Below are 15,730 nucleotides of genomic sequence, written 5' to 3' on the forward strand. Positions count from 1 at the left end.
TCATTGAGACGTATAAGATGATGAATGGGATGGATAGGATAGAGGTGGAAAGACTCTTCCCGCTCAAAAAAGACAATAGGACTAGGGGGCACAGCCTCAAGATAAAAGGGGGGCGGTTTAGAACGGAGTTGAGGAGGAACTTCTTCACTCAAAGGGTGGTTTTTAAGACGCGGGTTGATGGGTTTTTGATAGGAGAGGGGATTAAGGGTTATGGGGAGAGGGCGGGAAAGTGGAACTGAGCAGCGACAGATCAGCCATGATCTTATTGAATGGCGGGGCAGGCTCGAAGGGCTGGATGGCCTACTCCTGCTCCTATTTCTTATGTTCTTATGTTCTTATAAGGCTAGACCAGGTAAGGACTGGGTAAGGATTGGATAAAAACTGTGTAAGGGTTAGGTAAGGATTGGGTACGGACTGGGTAAATTTGGGGTAAGGACTGGGTAAGGATGGGTAAGAAACATGTAAGGACTGGGTAAGAACTGAGTCAGGACAGGGCAAGGAATGGATAAAGAATAGGTAGAGACCAGATAAGATCCGGATAAGGACTGGGTAAGGGACAGGTAAGAACTGGGTAAGGGGTAGGTAAGGACAGCGTATGAACTGGGTAAGGAACAGGTAAGGACTGGGTAAGGCTGGGTAAGGACAGGGTATGGATTAGGTAAGGAGTGGGTACAGAATAGGTAAGGGATAAATGAAGACTGGGTAAGGAAAAGGGAAACACCGGGTAAGGAGGGAGTAAGAAATGGGAAAGGACTGCAAGTTTCTTTCCTAAATGTCATGAATAAACCAATTGGTTGACATTTTCAAACTTTTAGAAACTGAATTCAAATTCACAAATTGCCAAGGTGGAAACTATACTTACATTCTTTGGCCAGACCTCTGGTTGCTGCATTGACATAACCATCACCATCTCAGTATCCCCTGCAGACACCCTCCATTCCTGACTACTTCCCCCTAGGACTCCCCACTCCCAAGATGATACATCCTGCCCTCCAACTGGAACTCTATGATTTGCCCCCTTGCCCCCACACTGAAAAAGTGTTTCTCCCCTTTCACCGCCAGGCCTGACTCTCACTCCACCCCACCCTCTCTGACAAGCCCGGCTCTCGCCATTCCCCACCTCGCCTGCCCAACTCTCACACCCAACAATCCCCCACACCCCAAGGATGGACCCAAGCTGACACCCACCCCCCAGTCCCCAATCCCTAATCTGACTGAACACTCCCCACAAGGCTCAACGGCTGAGCAAACCCGACATCCCCGAGCCGTTCTGACCCACCCATACCTGCCCAATCTTGAAAAGCTTGACCTGGTCCGATCCCTCCTATGTACTTGAACCAACTGTCCCTGAACTAACTTGGCATTCTGCACTTCACCCCTCCCCCCCGCCTCACCACCTTCCCAAGGCCTCACACAACACTCATTCAAGGGCCCTCCTGACCCCTACCTCCCTCAGACTTGATCAACTCTCCCAAGGCCTGAAGCAAACTGATCCACTGACCTGACACAACATCATCCCCCACCACCCACCCTCCCTGAGCCCTGAATCCTCCCAACCACCATCACCACCCCTTCTGCCCCACCTCACCTTTCTCACACCAATCCTACTCACGCTTGTTGTATGCCGACTTTGTCAAATATCTTTAAACCCAGCTAAATTTTAAACTCACTTGGTTTACAACAGTTGATGCAGTAAAAAAATGGATTTTGCTTACTTACCTTCAACTCTACAGCCTTCGACAGGTAGCCCCCAGGGATGCGCTGCACTGCCCGAGTCGTAACATTGGGTGAGATAGAATCAGCTGGATTTTCAGGTAAGAACGTTCAAGAGTGATAATCCAACTTAATTGCCATTGGAAGTTACAGTCCATTATGTCACCTTAAAATGTTGGATTAAATAGATTTTAGGAAGGTAAGGAGTAAGTCAGATGAGGTGAGATATAACATGCAAAATTAATGGTGTAATCTTTTATGCAGGAGAAATTATAAGGTACAGTGCTTGTTCCATTAACAAAGAACTCTAAATGTAGTTTCAGAACATTATGGGTAGAGATATCTTGGAGACCTAATATAGAAAACCTATCAGGACTAAATTAATAGTCATGATGAAAAAAAACTCAGAGAATATGATAAGAAATTAGAGGCCAAGAGTAAGAAAAGGAGAGAATATAAGGAAAAGATTGAGGAACATCAAAATGCATTTTAAAGTATCAATTAAATCGATCAGTTAAAATGGTCAAAAGTGAGTTGAGATCCCTGACAGAGGAAGATTGCCCATTTGTAGAAAACAATCAATAAATAGCAGAGGCATTTAATAAATACTCTGCATCATCAGGACATGGAAGAGCAGATGAATCCTGAAATGATTGAAAGTAAGATTAGCAATATTATGATGGATGAATTAGGAAAATTTTAGTTCAGAGGAAGGAATCGTGCCAGACTCTGATCAGATGTATTATACGTTAAATTTCAGGTCCCTATTTACTGTGAATGAGTGCAGAGCTTAGATCTGATCTATTGGCTCTGTCTGTCACTCTATCACTTGCTGCTTATATTGTTTGCTAAGATGTCTCTCAACACCAGGTTAAAATCCAACAGGTTTATTTGGTAGCGCGAGCCAACACCGCCAAGTCATTCTGATCCGTCCATACCTGCCCATTCCGTGTGCTACCAAATAAACTTAAACCTGGCGTTGTGAGACATCTTACAGTGTTTACCCCAATCCAACGCCGGCATCTCCACATCGTATATTGTTTGGCACATAGAGTGCCAAAGAATTGAAAAGTGGTCAATGTACAGTCCCTACTTAAGGATGACATTACCAGGTATCTGGGTAAAGGAAAACATTAATAGCTAGACAGATTTCGGAAGAGATGGCAATACTTGATAAAAGTCTGAGGACACAAGGGCCACAGTGGTTGGGAGGAATGTGATGAAAGTAATGTAAAGAAACCTTTGGACAAATATTTATTGCTCATCTGTAATTGCCCTTTAGAAGGATGTGACGAATTGCCTTCTTCTGATAGTAATGCCGTAGAATGTCAAGGGGTGATAGTTAGATTCTCTCTTGCTGGAAATGGGCATTACCTGATACTTGTGTAATGTAAATGTTGCTTGCCATTTGGCAGCCAAAGCCTGGATATTGTCCAGGCCCTGCTACGTTTAGACATGGACTGCTTCAGTATCTGAGGAGTCGTGAATGGTGCTGAGCATTGTGCAGTCATCAGCAAATATTCCCTCTTCTGATCTTATGATCAAAGAAAGGACATTGATGATTACCCACTCAGCACTTCTGACTGAAGATTGCTGCAAATGCAGCATCTTTTGATATGGCAGACTCCCACATCATCGAGGATGGGGATACTTGCGGAGTCTCCTCAAGTGAGTTGTTTAACTGTTCATGTGTGGATGTGGCAGAAATGTAGAACTTAGATCTGATCTGTTCGTTATGAAATTGCTTAGCTTTGTCTCTCATAAGAACATAAGAAATAGGAGCAGGAGTAGGCCATCTAGCCCTTCGAGCCTGCCCCGCCATTCAATAAGATAATGGCTGATCTGTCGTGACTCAGTTCCACATTCCAACTTTCTCCCCATAACCCTTAATCCCCTCTCATCAAAAACCCATCAACCTGCGTCTTAAAAATATTTAGCGAGGCAGCCTCCACCACTTCAACGGGCAGAGAATTCCAGAGATTCACCACCCTTTGAGTGAAGAAGTTCCTCCTCAACTCCGTTCTAAACCGCCCCCCCTTTATCTTGAGGCTGTGCCCCCTAGTCCCACTGTCTTTTTTGAGCGGGAAGAGTCTCTCCACCTCTATCCTATCCATCCCATTCATCATCTTATACGTCTCAATGAGATCTCCCCTCATTCTTCTAAACTCTAACGAGTACAAGCCTAGTTTATTCAGCCTCTCCTCATAGCTCAACCCCCTCAACTCCGGTATCAGCCTAGTAAACCTCCTCTGCACTCCCTCCAAGGCCAAAATATCCTTGCGTAAGTACGGCGACCAAAACTGCACACAGTACTCCAGCTGCGGCCTCACCAATGCCCTATACAGCTGCAGCAAGACCTCCCTACTTTTATATTCAATCCCCCTCGCTATGAAGGCCAGCATCCCATTAGCCTTCCTGACCACCTGCTGCACCTGCAGGCTGGGTTTTTGCGACTCATGCACAAAGACCCTCTGCACCGTCGCCTGCTGCAGTTTTTCGCCCCGTAAGTAATAGTCCTTCCTACCATTATTCCTACCAAAGTGGACCACCTCGCACTTGCCAACATTAAATTCCATTCGCCAGTTCCTGGCCCATTCGCCTAGCCTATCTAGATCCTTCTGCAGACTCTCCCCACCCTCCGCACAATTTGCCGTTCCACCAATCTTGGTGTCATCAGCAAATTTCGACACCATACACTCGGTTCCCTCCTCCAGATCATCTATATAAATGGTAAATAGCTGAGGCCCCAGCATCGACGCCTGGGGCACTCCAGTAGTCACCAACCGCCAATCCGAATAGCACCCATTAACCCCCACTCTCTGCCTCCTATTTGACAACCAATCCTCTATCCACGCTAACACCTTACCCCCAACTCCATGTCCCCTGACCTTCTGCAATAACCTCTTGTGAGGTACCTTGTCAAACGCCTTCTGAAAATCAAGAAAGACCACATCCACCGGCTCTCCTCTATCCACCGCCCTAGACACATCCTCATAGAACTCCAATAAATTTGTCAGACACGACTTCCCTTTAATGAAACCGTGCTGCGTCTGCTCTATCAAGCAATTCCCCTCAAGATGCCTCGCTATTTCCTCCTTGATGACGGATTCTAACATTTTACCTACAACAGACATTAAACTAACCGGCCTATAATTCCCTGCCTTTTGCCTGCCGCCCTTCTTAAACAACGGCGTAACATTAGCCGTTTTCCAATCTTCATTTGCTGCTTATGTTGTTCGGCACATAGTGTGTGTTGTAGCTTCACCAGGTTGACACCTCATTTTTAGGTATACTTGGTGTTGTTTCTGGCATACCCTCCTGCTCTTCTTGTTGAACCAGAGTTGAACCCATGGCTTGGTGGTAACGGTAGAGTGGGGGATACGCTGGATCATGAGGTTATGCTAGAGTACAATTCTGCTGCTGCAGACGATCTAGCGTGCCTCATAGTTGCCCAGTCTTGAGTTTCTAGATCTGTTTGGAATCTATCCTGTTTAGCACATGGTAGTGCCACACAACGTGATGGAGGGTATCCTTAATGTGAAGACAGAAACTTTGTCTCCACGAGGACGTGCAGTGGTCACTCCTACTGTTCAGTTGGACTTACTGATACATTGGTGGCAGGTGGATTGGTGAAGATGAGGTCAAGTATGTTTTTCCCGCTTGTTAGTTCCCTCACTGCCTATGTAGACCACGTCTAGCAGCTATAACATTTAGCAGCTCGGTTCTGGTGGTACAACTGATCTGCTCTTGGTATGGGACTTTGAAAGTCCCATACAAAGTACATTCTGTTCCTTTGTCACTTTCATAGCTTCCTCCAGGTGGTGCTCACCACCACCTCAGCGGGGAGTATGTGTTGTAATCATCAGGACATTTCCTTGACCATGTTTGACCTGACACCATGAAACTTCAGGAGTGGATGTTGAGGAGTCCCAGAGCAACTCCCTCCCAACCACTGTGCTGCCAGTCATTATGGCACCAAGGACATTACCTGTAAGGTATGATTCCATGAGTATGACTATGTCAGGCTGTTGAGTCAGCTGTCCCAATTTTGGCACAATTCTCCAGAGGAAAGGTTAACAAGGCTGGCTTTGCCATTGTAATTTCTGGTCCCTAGGTTGATGCTAGGAGATCCATTCAGTTTCATGCTTTGTTTGTTGGCCATATGATACAACCGAGTAGCTTTCTAGGCCATTTCAGAGTGTGATTAAGAGTCAACTACTCTGTGTGTTCTGGAGTCATATGTAGATCAGACCATAGAATAATGGCGCATTTCCATCCCTAAAGGGCTTAGTGAACCAAATAGATTTTTACAATAATTAGCAATGGTTTAATTAGGCTGTTAAATTCCAAAATTTATTTGTTCAAATACCATCTGCCATGCTGGGATTTAAAGTCAAGTCCCCAGAACATTATCCTGGGTCCCTGGATTACTAGAAGGAGTGATATAAATGTTTTCCAGTTCAACCAAAATAGTGGCATTGTTACAAACCACTCACAGAAGTTTCTGTGGCAGCATGCACTTTGACCTGCATGCAGCAGTCTGGACCTATGGATATTGATGGTCAAGGTCTGAAATTTCTTTCCATCACATGGCTGACCTGGGAACTCTGCCACTCTTAATAACAGCCATTGGCATGTTGGAAGGATTTGCTAGTTAATAGGCAACATGTTTGGCTACATTATGAATTCATCTTCCTTTGTCATCAGATCCTGGAGTTGGATTAGAAGCCAGAGTTTGTGGTTCAGAGGCAGGGTCATTACCCATTGCACCACAAGATCTTCATCCCAAAGTAGGAGCTACCATTAATTCTTTGGGTAACAAAGGAAGTAATAAAGCCTTGTTCATCGGGATGCAGGAATGAGCTCAAAAATGGTCCATGGAATTGAATGTCAGTGAATAATACAGTTTGTTTAAAAGACACAATAGTAATTATGCTTAAATATTAACAGGCTGTGGAGGAACAGAGACATTTGAGATACAGATTCATGGGACATTATAAGGCCATTCAATGAATCTAATGGAATTTTTCAGTTTTATCATGAAGTATAGAATGTAAAAGTCAAGAGGTAATTACAAGCCTATATAAAACCTTAATAAGATTTAAGGGTACTACTTAGAGGACTCATCTGCACAGCAACAGACATTGAGGCTTTGGAGAAGGAATAATATAGATACACTATGACATGTTTGACTTAAAGAAATACAAACATGAAGCCAGACTGCAAAATGCAGGCATTTTTCATTAGAATAAAGTGGATTACAGAATGATGTGCTTAAAATGATGAAAAACTGGGACAGCATAGAGGACTGTTTCCAATAATTGATGGGTTTAGAATGACCATCTTAGGTGCAAGGTTAAATATAAGAAGTCTGGAGCAGAGAACAAGAGACATTTAATTATACAGGGCATTGTGAGGTTGTGGATTTAATGAAGGGGGCAAAAACAATGAAGAAAAGGATGTGGAAGGGATATGGGATCAGCATCGGTGAATGTGACTTGGATTGTTTGTTCAAATGAAGTCCACTCCCTCACTATTTTGGTTTCCAAGTTTTAAATCATTTTGAGACAGTCTACTATTCCCACCATCTTTGGGTCTCACACTGCACTTGATTGGTGATCCCTCTTTGTTACCCAATCACCAAGGGCAACAGCTATATAATAAAAGCCATGGATTCAACAGGAATATCATAAAATAGAGCAACAGTGTACTAAAACAATATTTCTGCTGCCAAGACCACTTGGGCTAATTTCCATTACAGGCTAGAGTATGTCTTGAAATTGGTCTGTTAGATTACCTTTAATATTGCCACCATGAGGGTTTAACCAACCACTAGGAAACTAGAGGCCACCTTGTGGAAAGAGAAGGGAGAGACAGGATAGCCATGCCCATGATCATTAGTTTCAGATGCGCTGACAAAGAGTAGCTGCTGAAATTCCATTTCCAGTCGCAGAACTTACTTTTGTTGTCACAGTTCAACCACTCCTCATCTTACCATCCACCTGGGACCTCCAGTCACGGTGTCCCTTTGGCCAAAATCTGCAACAATTGCTATTTCTAAATTTTAAAACTGGACCTTAGCTGAACACAATCCTTAAAATGGTTTAACGTATGTCTGTTTGTGACTCACAACCAAAAAAGGCCACTTTGCAGTTTTGAGGAAACTTGCACCTTTTTATTTCTGCAGATCTGCAAAACAATCACCTGGGCACTGCACAGCCTAAATTCCATAGATCATATAAATACCATTTGCATCTGATAACCAAGCCTGTCAACAGTAGATGGAGGATCTGCTGAGAGAAAAGGTCCCTCAAGCATTCCTCTCAACTCAAAATGGCAGCAAATTGAGCAGTCTGAGACCTAGCTGAATTCCAGACGATCGATACACATCGTTTGTTGAAATCCTGATGGAGCGGTTAAGGTCATGTGACCTAGGCCTCTGGCTTGTGGAACAAATAATATTGTCTTGCTGAACTGCATAGCTGGATCTGCTGCTGTCAGACCACACATAAGGGCCTCTGCCCAGATTGGACACCTGGCTGCATCTATCCTGCTTCTGTTGTATCATCACTGACAAAAATGATTAATCTCTACATCCCTATCTTACATTGTGAAGTTAATACCACCAGAAAAATGTATTATACAGCATTGGTTTTCTACAACCTGTTATCCATGAAAGAATATATCATTGGACTTTGAATCTGGACTTCAGAACTCATGTAAACCAATGTTTATTATCTCGGTGGTCTCTGTACTGTAAAACTTTCTTTTCTCTATCCCTCTCTTTACTCTATGATTGAAGAGGGGAAGTTGTGAACCCCCACTTTTCGAGTTTTGAATCTGTGCAATAAACAAAGTCTACATTGAGTTTGCAGTGAGTTTATTAACAGACATTGGATTACACACAAAACTGAGGGGCTGGAAAATATACCACTACTTATTAAAAAGAAACATTTCAAAAGGTCTTTCTGTTTACAGGTGGGAGATGAAAGGGAAAATTAATACTGTTTGAATGGACCCCCCTGCTGTCCATAACACTACAATAATATCTTAAACCAAAAACACATCCAAGTATATAAGCAGAAGCTAACTATTCATCCTTCTTCATTTCCTTAATGCCTGAGTTATGTCTATCCTAATGCTCTTACACAATGATACACCAATGGCTGCTATATGCTACTGGAAGGCTCCTCAATGGAGGAGACACCAGATGATCTTAGAGAATGACTTGGAGTAGTTTTGGAATGCACCAGCAACAACAAGGGCAACAACAGCCTGAGTTGACTGGCTGATAGACAACAGCAAGGTCACTGGTGGAGGGGAAGCAATGGGAAGATTAAGCCAATCTGACAGAAGACAGTAGGCAGTCCAGCAGTGCGGCACCTCTGCAGCCCGAATAATCTGTTTGAGGGTAGATTACTGGACTGCTCTGTGACCCTGCATGCCTCTTTGAGCACTGAGATGTACCGCCATGACTTTAATTGGCTGCTTCTTTATGAAGCAAGCATGGATCTCATAACCTCAGCCTGAGCCTCCACTGCAGCACTGAGATATCACCTGGTTCACATCTGTGGTTCAGTGGAAGCAGAGAAGGCAAATATAAGATAATGCATCAAGTTCCGACTGTATTTTGGCCATCACTTCACCAGTGGAAAGGATAGCCTACAAACTCTGTGCGATGATCCTGGCTGTATTTTTGAGCAGGAGTGCTTCAGGTTCCCTGACAGTGACAAGAAGTTGTCTTACATTGCCTGCCAAAGAACCAGGCACTTTTGTGTGCCTTCTCACCAGCACCCGCATGTATGCCATCACATCAAAGTCCTTATCTAAACCCGCTGTAGCAAAACAAGTCTGTCACCCTACTCTTTGGTAAGTTGACGCACAAACTATTCTCTTTCCCTGGCCTGGCTACAGTTGAGTTGAGACTGGCATTGTAAGGGTAAGGTGGAGCACCTGAATGTTGGTCTTGGGCTCTGAGAGCTGGGGTCTACTGGTGGGTGAGTCATGGTAGTGCAATCATTCAGCAGTGTAAGTGATTGATGGTGTGATAGCTAGGTGATGTCCTTTGAAGAAGACACATTCATTGACTTTGATTACTCGTGTGGTTATTGATTTTGTTCTGATGCTTACACAAGGCCCTTGGTCCCAGACATCTTATGTGAACCTGCTTTGCCTCTGACTCCCATTCTCTTTGGAAGGTATTCCTTGATGATCTCCTAGCCTTGCCCCACCCCCACTGAGCCCTTCCACTCCCCAGTGTCCTTCATGAGCTCTCTCCTGTCAATCTTCAAGCATAAGTACTACTATTGTGCATTTGGGTGCACTCATCTAGCACTTAGCAGCACTTTCCTTTCTGCAGCACCCCTTTAAGATGGGCAGACTGCTTTTAAGAGCTGGAGGCTTCTGGCTGGCATCACATGTTGTTAGGGCCCTGTTGAGCATGCAGTTAATATTGTACTTAGACGCACACTGCAATGAGGCAAGTGAGGGGGCAACAGAAAATTTGTGAGCTTGTTTGCCTCAATGAGAGCAACCATGCGCAGATTGTGAAATGTGGCTTCCTGTGCCCTTAATATTAGCAGCAAGCTAAGTTAGATGCAGAGCCACATTTCCTTTGCTCTGCCTCAATAGCATACTGTAGAGATGCTGGCATTGGACTGGGGTAAACACAGTAAGAAGTCTCACAACACCCAGGTTAAAGTCCAACAGGTTTATTTGGTAGCAAAATCCACTAGCTTTCGGGGTACTGCCCCTTCATGAAGTGAGTGGGAGTCAATAGCATATGTCAATCCCAATATAAGTAGAATTGCCTCACCCTGTAACATTTTTCCAAATCTCGCATCACACTGTGACCTGAGTGAGACTGTCAGTTTTGTGATAAATAGTGCAGTTTTAGATATGAGCCTCACATAATTGAAACTGGTTTGAGATGACCCAAATTCTAATCACGTAGCAGCCGTTCAGCCAATTGGCAGAGGAGACCATCGTCCTATCAACTTGAGGTGAATTTAAACTCATGTCCCAGAAATGAAAGAGCAGTGTCTAACCCACTGTGCCACCAGTTCCCTGAGCACAAGTATTTAATAATTCAGTTAATTGAATCTATTACATCCAGTAATCCAAGTGCCTTAGCTCAGAGAAGATATTTCATCCACAGATTTATAACTGTGCATTAAAATTCAGTAAAAGTCACCACCTCTAGCTGTTCACAGACCATTAAGAGATCAATATATACATGTCAGAAAAAAAGCACGTTACTTGAAACTCTGATGTGATGGCTTTCAGTCAGCCCTTTAAAATAAACAAGCACAGTTAATGCCTTGTGGTCATTGAAACTGCAACAGAAATCCACTCAGGAAGAATAGCCACTGGTACTATATAAAAGTGGATTTATGTAATCACCTTCAGCTTGCACTTGAACACAATTTTGTGAGAAATTCCCTTCAGAAGAAATCTTCACAGTTTTGCAATGTTGATACAAAGCAACCCGTGGAATTCTACCCCTACCTACACCACCTACTCCTACTAATCCCATGAAAGTTCCCATGCTGAGATACAGACCGGCTTTGGTTAAACCTGATGCCAAGCGAAAAATCAAACTTACATCAATTATCAGTGAGCATTATGTGTGCCTTATCTCTTCCATAAAGCTTGTTTTGATTCTTGCAGAATGGATTTTTCTAATTATCATGGTTTGAGTTTGTGAGTTTATTTTGTTTTACAGTAATTACCCTGTGGCATCTCTTGCAAGGAGTCAGAGGAATGGTAGGGGTACCTGTGCATTTAGAACATTCTATTTGTGTCAAATGACTCACTGGGGAGGCGATGGCCTAGTGGTATTATCACAAGACTATTAATCCAGAATCTCAGATAATGTTCTGGGGATCCAGGTTCAAATCCAGTAAGGACAGATGGTTTAATTTGAGTTCAATAAAAACATATTTGGAATTAAGAATCCACTGATGACCATGAAATTATTGTTGATTGTCAGGAAAAACCCATCTGGTTCACTGATGTCCATTAAGGAAGGAAATCTGTTCATCCTAACTTAGTCTGCCCGACATGGGCTCCAGAACTACAGCAATATGGTTGACTGTCAATTGGCCTCTGAACAAGAGCAACTGGGAATAGGCAATAAATGTTGGCCAGCCAGTGATGCCCATGTCCCATGAATGAATGCTGGGTCCACTGTTATTTGTCATTTATATTAATGATTTGGATGAGAATACAGGAGGCACGGTTAGTAATTTTGCAAATGACACTAAGATTGGTGGCATAGTGGACAGTGAAGAAAGTTATCTCCAGTTGCAACGGGATCTTGATCAGTTGGGCCAGTGGGCTGACGAATGGCAGATGGAATTTAATTTGGACAAATGCGAGGTGATGCATTTTGGTAGATTGAACCAAGGTAGGACTTATTCAGTTAATAGTAGAGCATTGAGAAGAGTTACAGAACAAAGAGATTTAGGGGTACATACTTATAGCTCCTTGAAAGTGGACAGGTGGACAGAATGGTGAAGAAGGCATTCGGCATGCTTAGTTTCATCAGTCAGGATAGTAAACACAGGAATTGGAATGTCTTGTTGAAATTGTACAAGACATTGGTAAGGCCACACTTAAAATACTGTGTGCAATTCTGGTCACCCTATTATAGAAAAGATGTTATTAAACTAGAAAGAGTGAAGAAAAGATTTACTAGAATGCTACTGGGACTTGATGGATCGAGTTATAAGGAGAGGCTGGATAGACTGGGACATTTTTCTCTGGAGTGTAGGAGGCTCAGGGGCGATCTTATACACGTCTACAGATCAGCTAGATATTCAATATCTTTTCCCAAAGGTAAGCAAGTCTAAAACTAGAGGGCATAGGTTTAAGGTGAGAGAGGAGAGATACAAAAGTGTCCAGAGAGGCAATTTTTTCACACAGAGGGTGGTGTGTGGAACAAGCTGCCAGAGGCGGGTACAATTTTGTCTTAAAAAGCAATTAGATAATTACATGGCTACGATAGGTATAGAGGGATAAGGGGCAAGTGCGGGCAATTGGGATTAGCTGAGGGGTTTTAAAAAAAAGGCGCATGGACAAGTTGGGCCGAAGGGCCTGTTTCCATTTTGTAAACCTCTATGACTCTAATTAAAAAAAAACTGGACAGGCCAAATTTCAATCTGAAGTTATAATATGCTGAGATTTATTAATTAAATGGTAAAAAATCGCAGCATGCTGCTGTGCAGAAGGACCTGGGGTCTTTGTGCAGGAAAGCCAAACCAACTCCTTGTGTTTCAAGGAGTTGGTTTGCAGGTGCAGCAGGTAATTAAGAAGACAAATGGAATTTTGTCCTTTGTTCCAAGAGGGATGGAGTTTAAAAACAATGAGGTTATGTTGCAGCTGTATAAGGTGCTGGTGAGGCCACACCTGGAGTACTGTATAAAGTTTTGGACTCCTTACTTGAGAAAGAATATACTGACATGGAGAGGGTGCAGAGGAGATTCAGTAGGTTGATTCTGGATTGAGAGGATTGGCTTATGAGGAGAGACTGAGTAGATTGGGACTATACGCAGTGGAATTTAGAAGAATGAGGGGAGATCTTATAAAAACATATAAGATGATGAAGGGAATAAATAAAATAGAAGCAGGAAAGTTGTTTCCACTGGCAGGTGAAACTAGAACTGAGGGCATAGCCTCAAAATAAGGGGAAGCAGATTTATGACTGAGATAAGGAGGAACTTCTTCACACAAATGGTTGTGAATCTGTGGAATTCCCCACTCAGTGAAGCAGTTGAAGCTATCTCATTGAATGTTTTTAAGGCAAGGATAGATAAATTTTTGAACAGTAAAAGAATTAAGGGTTATGGTGAGCGGGCGCGTAAGTGGAGCTAAGTCCATGAAAAGATCAGCCATGATCTTATTGAATGGTGGAGCAGGCTCGAGGGGCCAGATGGCCACCTCCTGCTCCTGGTTCTTATATTCTTATGAGATATTTATTGACTTATCTGATTATAACTTTACCTAATTCACCCTATCACATTTTGTTAGCAAAGACAGTCCAAAGTAGAAGTTGTGCAACTCATATTTTATTATATGTGGTAACGTGTACGATAACCATATGTTATTATGAACAGTCGTGATTCCTGCATGCACCCAAAGATGTTGAAAGTGTGAGAGCATGATGTCATTGATACAACTGGGCTGATGCAAGGCAGGATACCAAAAATGGTCAGTGGATATATAGGCACCATCTTCCTTATCTCCTCCAGAACCAACAAGCATTATGAAACAAGGTGGAATCCTGTTTTAGGGCTAAAAAGTGCACTCAAATTGCAGCTGAAGTATTTTTGACTTATATGTGCTGGGGCAAAGTTAGTGGAAGCAATGTGATGAGTTTCTGGAGCAAATTGCGGGCTGTTGCTGACCAAAGGAATGCAGAAAATAACATTGCTTTGCATTGATATAGGGGCTGCAGTTGGAATGTCACATTCTGTGCAACAACAACGGGACATAGACAGGAGGAAAGAGGGAGGGGAAGCTCTGTGAAGAGGGAGAGGTCTCGTCATAGAAGACTCTATTCACAATGTGCCTTCTGGGAACATTATGTCTACTTAGCAGTGCACCAGAAACAGTGCTTGAGGATGTTGTGATTCATCTAGGAGGTAAGCAGGGAGTTGTGCCACCTCCTTCACAATGATTTGGAGCATACAGCCGGAAAGGGGCATAGCTCTCCCATTGTCTCTGAAGATTAACATCACCTTGACATTTTACAGCACAGGATTCTCTGAGGAAGAAGCTGGCGACATCAGTATCATATTGCAGTTTGTAATGTATGGAGACAGCAGGGTGATCACAAATGCACTGTGCAGAGGGGGAGAGAGGAAGGTAACCCAGGAGAAACAGCAGGCAAAATCTTGTGGAGACAAAGTGATTCTCACCTGTTGGCTGGAAAGCCAGTGAGAGATCTGCATGTCCTCCTTTGGAGAGGCTAGTTGCAGGGTTTCCATAGAATCAGGACCTCAAGGAGAGGGAGTCCCACTCACACAAAGAGCTGCTGGTCAGTCAGAGGCTAGCAGCTCTTTTGCTCACGGGAGAGCCAATGGCTGCTGCCAGAATGAAAACCCCTGAACGTCCATGTCCCAGAGCGATTCAGGCCATATGTCAGAGCCCCCCAATACCAATGCCAGCCCCCTTGATCAGGAAATGAATACCCTTAGAATGAATCCCTCCCAGGAGACCACAAGCTGCCTATGTGGGTTTGTTTGTTATGTCCTCCACATGACAACCAATCTGCCTGCGGCTGAATTAATACAAGTGGCAGTATGATAGTGAGCATTAATTGCCCACTTTACAGCCTCAATTCACCATGAGGTGGGAGGGTCATCCACTGGCCTTCCCACTATGGTCTTAATTGAGGTGGAGGTGGAAAGGTTTTGGAGCTCCCACCTGCCACCACCTCACCTGACTCAATGCTTTCCCTGCCCTAAAACACACACATTGGAGGACAGAAGATTCCACCCAACATGTGAATGTACCAGGACAGTTGGCTTTCCAATGGTGCTTGGCACCATGAACCACTCAAAACTATTTGACCAGGTGTGGTATCCAGCAACCAAATTAGAATTGAAATCAATGGGAATCAAGAGTAAACTCTCCACTGGCTTGAGTCAGAACTGGTGCGAATGAAGATGCTGAGATTAAAAACAAATTACTGTGGATGCTAGAATCTGAAACCAAAAGAGAAAATGCTGGAAAATCTCAGCAGGTGGCACAGTGGTTAGCACTGCTGCCTCACAGCACCAGGGACTCATGTTCGATTCCTGGCTTGGGTCACTGTCTGTGTGGAGTTTGCGTGTTTTCCCCGTGTCTACGTGGGTTTCCTCTGGGTGCTCTGGTTTCCTCCCGCAGCCTGAAAGACATGCTGGTTAAGTGTAATGACCCGAACAAGTGCCGGAGTGTGGCGACTCAGGGGTTTTCATAGTAACTTCATTGTAATGTTAATGTAAGCCTTACTTGTGACTAATAAATAAACTTT

The sequence above is a fragment of the Carcharhinus amblyrhynchos genome, chromosome 6 (genome assembly GCF_965287045.1).
Source record: "Carcharhinus amblyrhynchos chromosome 6, sCarAmb.v2.hapA, whole genome shotgun sequence".
In the NCBI taxonomy this organism is placed as follows: Eukaryota; Metazoa; Chordata; class Chondrichthyes; order Carcharhiniformes; family Carcharhinidae; genus Carcharhinus; species Carcharhinus amblyrhynchos.